This window comes from Plecotus auritus (assembly GCF_963455305.1).
Source record: "Plecotus auritus genome assembly, chromosome: 6".
Taxonomy (NCBI): domain Eukaryota; kingdom Metazoa; phylum Chordata; class Mammalia; order Chiroptera; family Vespertilionidae; genus Plecotus; species Plecotus auritus.
The window spans coordinates 59,846,684-59,862,717 of NC_137773.1; the positions used below are offsets into that span (position 1 = coordinate 59,846,684).

Sequence of the window (16,034 nt, forward strand, 5' to 3'; positions counted from 1 at the left end):
ATTATTCATGAAGTTTTATCCTAGGAATAACCAAGAGTTCACTGTGGCTATAATTTTCTGTTGACTTTATCCTTTCTAAAACCCCACATAGCAGTTTAATTATAATCTCTCACTGTCTACTCAGAGAAAGCTCTTGAAACTGGCTGTAGGTTTCCTGAATATCTAAGAGTTTAATGTGTCACGTTGTAGCCTAGGATGGAGGATAAAGCACCCAGTATAAAATGTATGTAGTAGGGTACGAAGAGAATATAATTTGTGAGAAATCTGAAAGATAAAGGCAAACATTCTTACAACTAAAACGCTAGCAAAAGGGATATAGATGACTTGGAAAATGCTAAGAGTTTTCACCTGTGTTTTTAAGAAAAAGTTTATCAACGGCCATCAGAGTGGGTGACTCCTGTAAAGAGAGGAGGGAAAAACTAAAGCCAAAACCAAAAACCCTCAGTTGTCAAGGAAACTTGAAGCATATGTTAAACAAAAAAACTGGTCCAATTCATATCACGAGGGGCTAACAGGAGGGAACCTTTAAAAAAAATTCATGGACCCAGGAATCGTCTTTCTTCAATGAGAAAGAGAAGACAGGCCTTTGTGGCTGTCGTGTAAGACCTGTGACCATAAACCAATGAGATGCTCCACAAATCCCATGTAAACACCCATATCATCAGTTTAGGGATTTACATATATGCAGCACAGGACACAGAGATAATATCACATATGTAGCTGAATATTCCTAATTTATTTTAACTTTTGCAAAGCTGTTTATGTTATTTTTTTTACTAATTTTTGGTCCAGCTAGACTAGCACCCATCCTCAAATATAGCTTTCTAGCTGCATGTCATTGTGCTAGTATTGGAATTCCTTTTTCATAGGACATATTGTCTTTACCAAACTTGACCTAATAAAAATCTACAAACTCCGTCCAGGTTTTGGTCAAATACTATTAAAATTTTTAAAATTGAGGGATAATTTATTTTTTTTTAACATTATATTAGTTTCAAATGTACAGCATAATGATTCAATATTTGTATATATTGTGAAACGATCCCACAGTAAATCTAGCTAACATCTGTCATCATACATAGTTACGGGTTTCTTTTCTTGTGATGAGGACTTTTAAGATCTACTTTCAGCAACTTTCAAATATGCAATAACAATAGTCACCGTGCTATACATTATACCCCTCATTTATTTTATAACTGGAAGTTTTGACCCCCTTTACCTATTTGGTCTACCCCACACCCCTGCCTTCGGCAAATACCAATCTCTTCTCTGCATCTATAAGCTCAGGTTTGCTCATTAGATTCCACATATAAGTGAGATTATATGATATTTGTCTCTCTCTGACTTATTCTACTTAGTATAATGCCCTTAGGGTCCATCCATGTTATCACAAATGGCAGGTTTCTTTTTTTTTTAGGCTCAGTAATATTTCATTGTGTATTTATACCACATTTTATTTATCCATTCATCCATTGATGGACACTTATTCCATACTTGGCTATTGTAAATAATGCTGCAGTGAATATAGGTGTGCATATATCTTTTCAAATTAGTGGTTTTGTTTTTGTTTTTTCAGATAGATACCCAGGAATGTAATTGCTGGGTCATATAGTAGTTCTATTTTTAGTTTTTCGAGGAACCTTCCTACTGTTTTTCATAGTGGCTGCACCAATTTGCAATCCCACCAGCAGTTCGAGAGCGTTTCCTTTTCTTCACCACTTCTCCGATATTTGTTATTTGTTATTGTCTTTTTGATAATAGCCAATCTGACAGGTGTGAGATGATATCTCATTGTGATGTTGACTTGCATTTCCCTGAGGATTAGTGATGCTGAACATCTTGCAAACATCTCTTGGCCATGGGTATGTCCTCTGTGGAGAGGTGTCCATTCTGGTTCCCCACCCATTTTAAAATCAGATTTTTTTTATGTTGAGCTGTAAGACTTCATTATGTTTTTTGGATATTAATTCCTTATTGGCTCTATCATTTGTGAATATCTTTTCCCATTCACTTGGTTGCCTTTTCATTTAGTTGATGGCTTCCTTTGCTGAGCAAATGCTTTTTAGTTTGATGTACTTTCATGGTTTAATTTTGCTTTTGTTGCCCTTGCTTGGGAAAACATGTCCAAAAATACATAGCTTAGTTTATTAAAAAAAAGTTTACTGCTTATGTTTTCTCCTAGTAGTTTTATGATTTAAATCTTTAATCCATTTTGAGTTTATTTTGTATATGATGTAAGGAAGTGATCCAGTTTTTCTTTTTATTCCATGTGGCTGTCCAGTTTTTCCAACACCATTTATTAAAGAGACTGTCTTTTCCCCATTATAAAGTCTTGCCTTTGCCTCTTTTGTTGTAGATTAATTGACCATATAAGCATGGATTTATTTCTGGGCTCTCTGTTCCATTAATTTATATGTCTGTTTTTGTGCCATTACCACACTGTTTTGATTACGGTAACTTCCTAGTATAAAAAAAAAATCAGGGAGCATGATACCTCCAACTTTGTTCTTCTTTTTCAAGATTGTTTTGGCTTGTTTTTATATTTTTTTATAAAACTGAGATCATACTAATTGGTAGACTATGTTTGGGTAGAACATAATTTATTTTAGTTTATTCCTTGACAGTTAAATTGTTTCCAAAGTTTTGGTATTATAAAATCTGGCTGATAGGACAATACTTGTACATAAATCTGCATGTTTAAATTTTTTCCTTATGATAAGTTCCTAAAAATTGCCTTGAAAACTAAATTTACTGAGTGCTTATTATTTGCCCTTGTTTGTGCTCAAAAATATATGTAGATATAGAGATACATAATCCTCATTACAAATTGATGATGTAGATACTATGATTATTTCTTTTTAGAGAGAGGACTGAGGCATAGCTAGATGTAAAGTTACTTAGTTACTTGATCCAGATTACAAAACTGGAAAGGGGTAGAGCTGGGATTTGAACAGAGTCTGACAGCTGTGTCTGCTCCAGGGACTGGACTCTGAATAGGCTGTAGTGATTCACTTTAAAGGAGAAGATAGATGGATTTGAGAAGAGTTTAATAATAAATAATCCTTGTATCATCAGTGGAGTAGACTCTGACCACTTGATAATTTTCATATGAGATGAGACCATTCAAAAGCAATGGGTTTTCATTAATTTATTTGTTATAAAGAAGAATTTCTTGATAAGATGATTAATATTCTAAGAGGATAAACACTGTTCATTTCTGAGCTCTTTTTAAGAGAAGCAACTTTAGAAGATAATTTAAATTTAGATTTAGTCTGACTACAAGTGGGAATAAAGGAGGTAAAAGAGGAGGGAGTCTTTTCTGACTTCTCATTAAAGACATCTAATTTCAGTGCTTTGACATTTTGCATATAACACAGCTAAAAATGGTAAAAATAAATAAAATGAGATAAATTTATGTAAAGTATAACTTAGAAAGGTTGATATTTTATTAATGTACTAGAGGCCTGGTGCACAGATTCATGTACTAGTGGGGTCCCTCGGCCTGGCCTGTGCCCTCTTGCAATCCGGGACCCCTCGGGGGATGTCAGAGAGCCGGTTTCGGCCTGATCCCTGCAGGCTAGGCCGAGGGACCCCACCAGTGCACGAATCTGTGCATTGGGCCTCTAGTATGCATATAAAATCTTTGGTTAATCTCTTCCTGCCCTCCCCCCTCCCCTCTTCCCTCTGAGATTCATCAGTCTGTTCCATGTTTCCATGCTTGTGGTTTCTGCTTCAGTGTTGAGCATCCGCCCCCTGGTGGTCAGTGTGCATCATAGCTATTGGCTGGTCAGCTAGTCGGCAGGTCAGCCAGTTGCTTAGGCTTTTATATATAGAGAGATGCATTCACAAACAATATCCCTATTTCTAACTTCTGCTTCATTAATTATGATAACTTCTAAAGCAGTAGGGTTCAAATCAATGTCTATTTACTGGATGCCTGCTGTTAAAAATGACTTGCTCCAGACTAGAACTCATATATTGCTTGGGGGAGTATAAATTGGTATTACTACTTTGGAAAACTGTTTGGCAGGATCAACTCATACATGCAGCCTATCATCCAGAAATTCCACTCCTAAGAGAATGTGATACTTGCTTATGGCTGAAAACTTGGAAATGGAGAAAAGTACAAAGAAGAGAATGCAAATAAACTCATCTTAATGTGGAGATAATAATTATTAACATTTTTAAGGAGAACCTTACTTTACATACTATTTTGTAGTGGGCTTATTTTATACAGTAATATATTGTGAATATGTTTCCACTTAATCAGTATTCAACAATATATTTTTAAAAATATCTATCATATCATAACATGGCTACCCCACAACATACAGTGCTTACCCTAATTCTGTCTTGTTGGATATGTAGGTTATTTCTAACTTTACTACATTTAAATGACACTAGCAGACATTCTTATATATAAATTTTTAGCAAATATTTGAATATTAAATTCCTAGAAGTATAATTTCTGATTTCAAAGTATGTACATTTTAAAGATTTATATAAAATTGCTAAAATTATTTTTAACAATATTTTTATTATTAAATAATACCGTTTATTATGATATTGTCCAACATACAATAGGCATAATTATTTTTTCCAATCCTTGCCAAATTTATAACTAAAAATGCCTCCCATTCTACGTTTCATTAGTATGGTTGGACTTTTAATATATGTATATTGTCCATATGTATTTTTTCAGAATTCTCTGTTCATGTCTTTAGACTATTTTTCTATATATCTTTATTTAGAATTCCTTACCAAAATTCTTTGCTTACTAAATATGTTGTGGATTATTCTGCTTTATTACAAACTTCATATTTCAAAATCCTTTTTAAAACTAGCAAACTCTGATACTTTGTCTTCTTGAGGAACCAGAACTTGAGAGAAACTACTGTCACAGATAGATTTCATCAGGCACCTTTGTTGGGCTTTACTTATTGTTTTCATTTCATGTTCTTTCTTTCCTGTTTTCCCACTCATTAAGTAAGACTTATTTCCTTGAAGCAAAAGACTCTGTTTCACTCCCAGAGGGCATAATGGATATGTATGAAATTGATAGAATTTCATACATCTCTATTTGTAGAGAGGGAACTAACATTCTTTAGTACTTGCCATGTATCAGGGCCTGAGCTAGACACTACTATATTAATTCATATTACCCTTAAAGGACCTTAATGAAGTATGTATTGTTTTCTTCATTTTATAAGCTGAGGACATTGAAGATCATTTAAATGATGTGTCCTTTCTTTCCTGTTTTCCCTTTGGCTTTCTTTTTTATTTTAAAAATATTTTTATATGTTGTTTTTTAAATTGATTTCAGAGACAGGAAGGGAGAGGGAGGGAGAGATAGAAACATCAATGATGAGAATCATCTATCAGCAGCCTCCTGCACTCCACCTCCCCGCTGGGGATCAAGCCTGAAACCAGGCATGTGCCCTGACTAGGAATTGAATGGTGACCTCCTGGTTGATGGGTCAGTGCTCAACCATTGAGCCACAATAGCCAGGCCCCTTTGGCTTTATTTTACCTCCACCCCGATCCTTTTAAAGTCTTCTCCATCTTTGTTATGACAATTTCATCTTTCCAGCTGCTCAGGGCTTCAAAAACCTCAGATTCATCTTTGTTTTTTCCCACTTCATACTCCACATCCACTCCCTGTCAGCTCATCACCTCCACCCCATCTCCCTGGTTCATGTCACTGCCGGGGCCATAAAAGAAGAATTTGGTCTTACTTCCTGGTCAGCCCTACTTCCTGATTGAGCAAGGACAAAGCAAGGACAAGGAAAGCCCGCGCGCCCAAGGGCCAGAAGAACCCCCCATATCAGAATAACCGATCAGCTAGGACAGATACCCAGTCCCCAACCAATCATCCCATGGCAACTCCCTATCCTACCCCTCCCCTCTTGAGTGCTTATATACCGCAACACTCGAATAAAAAAACGAGGCTTGATCAGGAACCTTGTCTTGCCTCCGTTCTTCGCGTTCCTTGTTTGTCTCATTCTCTTAGGTGGTTCCTGCGTGCCCTCCTTGCTGCCCCGCGGGCCGGGGCATGTCACCATCCTCTTGCTCCTGAATTATTTCAAGGAAATAATTCAGGAGCAAGATTATTACTAGGTCTCTGCTTCAGCCCTTACCCCCTAGGGCAGTGGTCAGCAAACTGCGGCTCGCGAGCCACATGCGGCTCTTTGGCTCCTTGAGTTTTTAGCAAAGGCCAGCTTAGGAGTACCCTAATTAAGTTAATAACAATGTACCTACCTATATAGTTTAAGTTTAAAAAAATTGGCTCTCAAAAGAAATTTCAATCGTACTGTTGATATTTGGCTCTGTTGACTAATGAGTTTGCTGACCACTGCCCTAGGGTCTATTCTCAACCCAGCAGTCAAAGTGATGCTATTACAATACGTCAGAAGTAGTCACTTTTTTTTATCCCAAACTCTCCAGTGACTCACAACCCAAAGTAAAATCCTCACCAGATCTGAGTTATCCTTACCTCTGACTTCATCTTCTCCACTTGCACAGCCTGGCCTCACAGCTTTTGTACTTGCTTTCTGCCTCAAAAGTTGTCTGCCCTGGTATCTTACTCCTTCAGGCCTTTGTTCAAATATTACCTCCTTCAGAGGCTGTCCTTGATGATCTTATTTAAAAGAAATCCCCATCAGATTCCTCATGTCCCCTCCCTGCTTAATTTTTCTCCACAGTATTTATAATCATACAGCAGCCCACATATTTTCCTTATTTATTTATCATCTGTCTCTCCTACCTGGAAGGTGAACTCTATGAAGGCTAAGATTTTTGTTTTCTGCTGTGTCCCCCACCTCTAGAAGAATGTCTGGCATGTGTAAAGCATCAAATAAATATTGGTTGAATAAATGAATTATTCTCCCACATCCACTTTTAGGGCAGGCCAAGGTGACCTGCTGAGCAGAACTTCCCGGCTCCTATTTTCATTTCTATCTCCCCTGTCCTTCCCCAGCTTCTCCTCAGGAGCCACTTGTCTGCACTTGTTATAGGTGAAAGGCTGGGGAGTCCTGAGAAATATCGGCAGCAAGTGCACCCAGTGTTTCTGCTGCCGCGCACAAGCTCATCAGTGGTGCTAGACAGCAGAACGAAGTGTGAAGTTTGCATCATTCCATTACCATGGTTGCAAGAGGGAATTAGAAACGATACTATCTACTATATAAACTAATTTTGGCTCTCTCTGGATGCCATTCATGGAGAAGGAAGGGAGGAAGATACTTCCTCCAAAGGGTAATTTGGTGAGGCGCCAGCAGGATGCCGCTGCGGCCGGAAACACTTCCACATCCGCCTTTGCAAGCCGTGGTATGACCCAACCTGCCCAGATTGTGGCTCGCCTCAAGTTTCAGCCACACCAACCACAGGACTCTGAAAATGCCAAGAGGGCCTCTCACGAAGAACTTGATGCTTCCTCCTGGATTTCATGTCCAGAAAGCAGAGCGTTGACTTCGCTGCCCAAGCATGCAGGGGGAGTGGGAGACAGAGGAAAGAGGAGTGGGGATGGCGCTGCCAGCCTGGCAGTGGGTCCAAATGTCTGATGAAGGGCAGCGGGCAAACTCAGGGTCTGGGTTCTGGGAAGGGTACTGAGACAAAGGATCAGTGCCAAGGGCCACCACCACCACCCAGCGTGATAGGGAAAGAATTGCCGAACCTGTTCTCGCCTCTTCCAGGGAGTGCTGAGCTGGGGAAGTTTCCTTTTTGCTGCAGAACAGTCCAAATTAAAGAGCACTCACTTTTGGGGTGCTCTCACACACATACACTCAGAACAACTCCGGTAACACTGGCTCCCGTTAAAAAAAGAAAAGAGAACAGCAACACCCGCCCCCTCTCCTGGGGCAGTGAGGTTTGCGGAGACCCAATCTCGCCCTGCCCACGTCAGGGAGTGTGCCCGTAGCATAACAGGGGACCGTTTCCATCTCTTGACTTGGCTCTTTTGGGATTTTACTAACATTTAAACATTCAAACTGTGGTGGGGAGGGGCTGGGGAGCGGGGGAGAGGTGGGTGGCCAAGGCGCCAGTAGCCGAGGTCAAACCTTTGGGAAGGGAGAAATCTGAACCCTCCCTGACGTGCGGAGCGGTCTGACTTCCCACTCGCAGGTTTATTTTCCTGCGCGGGGGTGAGTGTAGGAAGGAGCGTGGCTCCTGCGAAGGGCCAGCCCCCAAGGGCGAGCTGTCCTCCATTCCGCAGGGGTGTAAGTTTCAGTGGAAACTTTCCCTTAGAGGCTCCTCCTCTTTCACCTTGGAAACAGGCACCTGGCGTAGTGCGGGGTGGGAGGGGCGGGGCCGGGGCGGGGCCAGCGCGCTCCCAGCCTGGAGTGGCAGGTTGGGCCCCGCCCTGGCCCGGTCCGCCTGCCCTCTCCAAGGGTTCGGAGCGGAGGGGGCGGGGGCGAATGTGGGACCCGTGTGGCCCAGCCACCCACTGGTGATCCGTCGGAAAGTTGCCCTCGGACCTTCCCCAGCCTCCTGCTTCCTTCCCCCCGGCCCTGCTGGTGAGTTGGAGTCGGGCGGGGAGGAGCCGGGCAGAGACCTGCGAAGTCTCGGGTCAGGAGCCGGCTTCCCTTCCCCGTGGCACTCAGCACTCGGGGAGGCTCCGGGTCCACGTCCTCAGGACCGGGAACAAACTTTCTGGATCGTCCCGGGACACTTGTCGGGGAAGTCCCCAGCACCGCGAGGGGAGGAGGAGCCAGGCCAGGGGGACAGGTACGTGTACGTGGCATGCTGCTGTGTGAGTGGCACTTGAGGATTCTTTTATTCAGGGGGTTCAGGGAAGGGGGAGCAGAAGTGTCCCTTTCCTGCATCACCCCCCTCCCCGCCACCTGGGCTGGAGGAACAGGTATTGGGGTGGGGGTTGGAGGGTGTGGGGGGACCCAGGGAAAGTATCCCTAACAAGATTCGGTGTTGGCCAAGGCACAGCGGGTAGGAGGTGGCTCCCAGAGCTGTGGGACTTGGCGTTACTCAGGGACAACCCTGGGGGAGCCAGAGCCAGGTTGTTTTGACGGAGAAAGATGTCATCAGGGCTCTACCCCCTTCCCTGATCCCTGGGGCCCGAGAGCTGGATCCTACGGGAGGAACAGGGCAAAGGCACAGAAATCGAGAGCTCAGTTTCCCTCTCCAAACTCCTGGCTTACACTAGAGACAGGCGGCGCCACTTTGAGGTTTGCAGCACTTTACTGGTGTAAGGACTTGCTTGTTTGGTGGCTGTTGCTCAACTTCTTCATAAGTTCTCAAGTGAACCTGCGTTTAAGTCATGTCGGTTGTTATTGATGGTGTGTGTGTGTGTGTGTGTGTGTGTGTGTGTGTGTGTGTGTCCCGCCTCCACCTCAACAAAGCTCCCTTGTTAACCCCACTTCTGCTAGGGAGTGGAACTGGCTGCTGTCCTAATCCAGCCAGAGCAAGGTGTTGGTGGCAGCAGTAGCAGCCCTGTTTGCTAGGGGCATTGGGAATCCTGTGAGCAGATCTGATGAATTAGCCCAGCTCTGTCCCATCAGCCTGGATCTATGAATTCTTAGCAGATCCGGTCTCCACCTTTTAGCAGGTGCTGAAGCCTCAGCTATTTAGGGACGTGCAAAATTCCACGTGGAGACAAGGAGCCCCAATCAGAGGACAGACAGCCCTGAGGAGTACTAGTAAACAATGTATACCTATTGTTGCTTCCCTATAAATCTGAACTACTCCCTGACTTCTCTAAAAGGGTCCTGCTATCAAATTAATCTCATTAGGAAGTCAGCTGCTCTCTGCTAGCATGGATAACAGCGCTGATGAAATTATGTAGGTCATTGAAAAATAATTCCTGCTTAATCACCTTTATCCTGTTGGTTAATGAGGGAAGAGATTTCCTCTCCTTAGTGTATCTTGCCTGCTTGGCAGGGTCACTTGCCTGACCCTCAAGTTTCTTGTATACCTGGCACTAAACAGGATGTTGTCCCTGAAGCTGCCCAAACCTAGTTGTACTACAGCTGAAGTCCATATTTGGAGAACTTAACTGGTCTTCTCTGGACGGAATTGAGCAGGAGATTCAGGCCATAAATTTACTCTTTAATCAGCATATTCTTGGCTTTAGATAATTTTTCAGATAATCAAAGGCTGGTTTCTTTCAGCTCCAGTTAATCCCTTTCCACAGAGCTCATAAGAATTGTGAAATAAACTAAGTTTGGGATCCCATTGAAATAAACTAAGTTTGGGATCCCATTTGTTATTTGTCCTATAGCTTTTGGAACAGGATCAACTGTGAGGCAGGTGGAAAAGGCAAGAGAAACCAAACATCTGTGAACCAGATTCAGGAGAAATTTAGAATAGACTGATAATTTAGGCCACTAGCTTCCTTCTTGCCTCTACATAGAGGCCCTATAGGTTGTACCCCTTTTCATGCAGTCTTTGGAAGACTAGAAATAAAAGGACTGTTTTTACTGCAGAGTCAGAGTAATGCATTGCTGGACAGTTCTTCATGTTAACCTCCCAAGTTTGGTTCAAAACACTTTCTCTGCAGAGTTCTTTCTACCATAATAGGAAGTCAATAGATAATGTCTACAAATCAACAGGCAGATGCACACATACATTATTAGAGAGGTAGAGGTACATATTAGAAGAGACAAAAAAAAAAGAGTTACCTAAGGAATGACTTTTGAAATTATGTTCTTATATTACTTTTAAAAAGAAATTTTGATAAGGAAACTCCCTTTCTCTGCAGATATAAAAATTGCTCTCTTGGGTCACTGCTTGACGCTTGATCTTTATTCTGTGTTAGATTTGTCTCATAGGGCAATACATAGGTCGTTAAAGAACTGGACCCTCAGATTCTCACCTTGGAACACAATTTACATCTACATGACGCTTACTCTCCGCTACTTCCAACTCTTAGTTTTTAGCCTAGGTAGGGCAACAGTGCTCAAGAGTGATCAGTAACTTCAGGGACTTCATTTATGGGGCTCTTTTAGTAAAGACAATAAGAGAAAATAACATTTCTGTAGTGCTTTATGATTAACAAAGTGCTTTGACATGTGCAATATTTCTGCACTGTGATTTAACCATTTTGTAGTGGGTCCTATTATATTCAGCCTACACGGGAGGAAAACAGATGCGATTCAGAGAAAATAAGGAACTTTTAGATGCATATTTGGCTGCTCTGTGTGGTGGATTCAGACCTGAATTTAGGATTTCTGATTTAGATAAGGCTATGTTTTAAACTTTTTCCTGCTACATTCTATGAAGTGTTTGGATGTAAAATGGGACCTTAATTTCTTATTAAACAGACTGTCTATATTGAAGACAGGACTGTACACCTCTATATGTGTATGTAATATTTGTAGCCTTTGCATGTCAACAGTGTGGCTGTACCCAGAAGTTCCAAGAATAAGGATACAGCTGACTTTCAAAAGAGTGGTACATTTATGACATTTTAAAGCTATTATATTAAAGTTTTAACACCCCAACTTTTTCTTTAACCACAAGATTTTCTCCTACTTCCATTCCACATATATCACTAACTTAAAACTTTTTTTCTGATTATATACACAATATATATTATTCAACATTCAAACTTTTAGGAAGATGTAATCTTGAAAATGAAAGTACACTGTAGTCTTATATTCTGAAGAAACTGCCCAAAACTTTTCTCTCCGTTAAAATATGTTTACTATTATTGTGAATATTAATAACAACTGGGGTAACACTAAACAACTTTCAACTTGGTTTTTGTTTTTAACTTAATATATCTTGAAAATGTTTCCATGACCATATATATATGGAGCATCCTGGCTGTATATTATTGCATCACAGGTCATTGAAACAATTGCCCATTATTAGAAATTTGGGTTGCTTCCCATTTTCCATACTAAGAACAGTGCTTTAGAGAATATCCTTAAAGTATACTTGTGTGAGTATTTTTTGTAGGAAAGTTTTGTGAGTCAGGGATACGAGAATATTAACATTTTAAAATTATACTTCCTGTAATATTACATTGATACCCCACTTTTTTTTCTGAATGCATAAGACTGAAGATAGAAATTCTTAATTCATGACCAGACACTGAAACAAAAGGTCAGAGTAGCAAGGGGCTCTGAACTGTTAGGCAGGGCTCACCTTATTTCCTCACATTTTAGCTTCTTTTTGATTTAAATTTTTTCCCCAAGAGAAGACAGTAATTGATAACAGCTATAAAAATACTCTGCAGTTGTTGGATGAGCTGCTAATTAGCTTTTATGGGGCATAGTTTTTTAAAAAAGAACACATTTTCTTAACATTATTCTAGGACATGCCATTAAGGATTTCAGAGGATCCACTAAGCTGTGCAAAATGAATGTATTTTAGCGTCTCTTCTGGTATTTTTAAAGTTTACCTCTATTGGAATATTGGCAATGGGTAAATTTTAGTCTTTAGGCTTGTAGAAAGTGCTAGGAACTGATTTCACTCTTCTGTATGTGGAAAATGTGAAATAAGATACTTTGGCTAAATTTCATGACTCAGGCTCATTGAAGCAGGAACATTTCAGGGATTCCTGTGGTAAAGTTTTTATTGACTATCTTAGAGAGTTGATTAATATTTTTACTGAGTCTAAGCTTTGTTCATAACCAGTCAATTACAGGATTATGTTTCATTCTTCAAAATTAGTGTCTTCAGTTTTGTTTGTGTGCATGAAACTTGTACTTAAAGTTTATTCATTTTAGGTTGATTTTCTTTGTAGTATATCAGAATGAGTATAGTTATATATATATATATATATGTATATATATATATATATTTTATTGATTCTTGGGCTTTGCAATGAAGTTTTTTTTATTTTATTTTATTGATTTTTTACAGAGAGGAAGGGAGAGGGATAGAGAGTTAGAAACATCAATGAGAGAGAAACATCGATCAGCTGCCTCCTGCACACCCACTACTGGGGATGTGCCTGCAACCAAGGTACGTGCCCTGACCGGAATCGAACCTGGGACCTTTCAGTCCGCAGGCCGACGCTCTATCCACTGAGCCAAACCGGTTTTGGTGAGTATAGCTATATTTTAAAAATATGATCTTCAGTAGGTCATTTAGCATGAATACTATGTACATCCTCAAAATAAAATTGTCCGCATTTATTTTATTAAATAATGTTATTTTATTTTTGTATGATAAATTTTTTAAATAAAACTTGCGTGTGTGTGTGTGTTTATTAATTTTAGAGAGAGAGAAAAAAAGGAGAGGGATAAAGAGATAGAAAGAAAGCATGGTCGAGAGAGAAACCTCAATCAGCTGCCTCCTGCATGCCCCCTACTGGTGATCCAGTCCTCAACCTAGGCATGTGCCCTGACAGGGAATGGAACCAATGACCTATTGGTTCATGGGTCAACTCTCAACCACTAAGCCACACCAGCGGGGCTTAATAAAACTACTTCTTAGAACAGGTGAAATTTTAGTTTGTACATACTCATATTTTGATCTTTTCATGGCAAGATGCAACTTACTTAAGATATTATTCTTGATTACTGCCTATTCTCTATTATGGAGTCACTTTTTAGATAAGTTGAATATTTTAAATCTCTCATAACAATGTGTATGTTATAAAATGTTTACACTTTTGCTTATTTTAAGCAAGATTTTTATGAAAAATCTGACAGTGGGACCTTCATTCACTTTGATTTGCTTCAGAAAACACCAGACTACCTTATTTATCTGCGTTGTATTAAAAACTTAATGGTTGATGCAAATTTATCTGCTTGATTAAGTTTGACCTTATCTGAATTCCCTCCTTGTACTTCTCCACTATGTTACTGTTTAGGTTAGGATCTTGCATGTCCTATTTGAAAAGTAGACCCTGGAGTTGCTATAGATGAATCAGCTTGTAACTTTTTAGGTATCTGTGAACTGGTTTTGTTGCTGCCTTCCTTCCCGCTCCGCCCGCCCCCCTTCCCCCCGCCCCCCAAAAGTAATCATGTTTGCGGATGATCTACCTCTTGGTCATGTTTTAGGGTTAGTTTGTTCACCGAGGAGTGGTAATTCCTTCCCAGTGAATCACACTAGTAGGTTTGAGGAGGCTTCCTGATTCAAGTTGGACTGACTCAACCTGTTGTCCTCCGAGCTTCTGTCAGTATAGGCATGCCAGGAACAGGTTCTCAAGTTGGCTCTCTTTCCTACATGGATCATTTCTAAATCTGCATCCTCATTGCTGACTTTTGAAATCCTAGGCTTGCTTCTCCAGTTCTTGTTGGATAGGTCTACATTTGGATCCTGACATCAAGTTAAACTATAGAATAACAAGAGTAACTCTGCATCTTAATCATCTAGTTCTAGTAGAGCACCTTCATATTGAATAGAATCTTATACATGCTTGCTGGTGATCTATTATTATCACATGGGCAATTATAATAAAAAAAAATCCTCATCCAAAGATATGTTTATATTGAATTTACAGAGGGAGGGAAGGTGGGAAGGAGGGAGGGAGGGAGGGAGAGAGAGAGAGAAAGAGAGAGAGAGAGAGAGAGAGAGAGAGAGAGAAAGAGAGAGAGAGAGACACACACACATAGACATAGACATAGACATAGACATAGACATAGACATAGACATAGATGTGAGGGTGAAACATCGATCAGTTGCCTCCCGTACCTGCCCTGACCAGGGATCAAACTGCAACCAAGATATGTGCCTACTCTAGGAATTGAACCCGAAACCATTTGGTTCATGGAACAAAACCCCAACCAACTGAGCCACTGGCCAGGGCTGGGCAATTATAATTTTAAAAATCTTATTTCTTGTCCCAGTTTTCTTTTTCTAATCTACTTCATATCATAGGCAGTTTGACTTTATAAAGTACAACTTTGCCCATGTTGTTGAATGTGATCCTTGTTGTCTACTGGGTAATGACTCAACTCAAGGTGTGATGATTAATTTTATGTGCCAACTTGACTGGGCCATGGGGTGCCCAGATATTTGGTCAACATTATCCTGGGTGTTCTGTGAGGGTATTTCTGGATGAGATTAACATTGAATCTGTAGACTGAATAAAACAGATTACTTTTCCCATTGTGGGTGGGCCTCCCTTCCAACAAAAAGGCTGAATAAGGGAGAATTCATTTTCTTTGCCTGTCTGTCTTTGAACTAGGACATTGATCTTCTCTGCCTTTGGACTCAAACTTGGCCTTGACCTTGAACTATATTACAGGCTCTCCTGCTTTTCTGCTTGCTAATTGCAGGTGCTGGGACTTTTTAGCCTTCATAATTTCATGAGCCAGTTCCTTATAAAATAAATTAGTGTCTCTGTCTCTTGTCTCTTTCTCCTTTAGGTATCTATCTCCTGTTGGTTCTATTTCTCTGAAGAACCCTGACTAATACTCAGGCATCTATGATCTGCTGTCCTGTGCAGATCCTCTTCTCTGGCTGCCTGCTGATCTGTTCTCATTCCTGAGCCACACCCTACCTATTCCTTTTTCTCGATTTCTGCTGGGACTAATCCTTCCTCCTTCCAGTTATCTCAGTGAGGCACATTCTTCAAAGCCAAGTTCAGAGGCTGGGTCCTCCATCAAGCCTTTCTTGGCTGTCTTTTCCTGTGGTAATTTCCTGGTATCAGAATCTCTGTACTGCAATTATAAAAACTTAGTCTTTTGCTGCCTTCTAGTGTTATCTTTTAAACATTTGTCCTTCTTCCCAACTAGATTATAAACTCCTTTAGGACCTGGTCCAAGCTCTAGATTTCCAAATCCTCCTCTGTTTTTGGCGTTGCCTTACACTTAGTAGGCGGCCAGTGAATGTTTACCGTTATATATACATTTAGATCTACCTGGGAAAGGCAAGGTAAATGTGTAGCTTGCATGCCCCCACACTTCCCCATCTCGAGCCTGTAGAAGAAATGTCTAATTTATTTCTCATAGGACCTGGAAGTCTTTATCAATGCAATGCTCCAGGGAAACTCTGCTGGTTGTTTGGGGTTGTTACTAGAAATGAAACCTATATATCATTCTTGACCTAAAGCCAACTTTTCCTAGGAAAAAAGATTGAGTCATATTTTAAGTCCCATTGAATTAGCCCTTTCCTGAGGTGCTGGCTTG

General features: G+C 40.5%; 1 protein-coding gene across 1 annotated transcript in view; it reads left to right on the forward strand.

Moving 5' to 3' along the window:
• The first annotated feature begins 8,400 nt into the window (after window positions 1-8,400).
• Window positions 8,401-16,034, forward strand: part of FHIP1A (FHF complex subunit HOOK interacting protein 1A) — a 216,489-nt gene continuing 208,855 nt past the window's right edge. The window contains exon 1 of the mRNA XM_080676534.1: window positions 8,401-8,718. The gene's annotated coding sequence lies outside the window, so the exon portion shown is untranslated. The remainder of the gene's footprint in view (window positions 8,719-16,034) is intronic.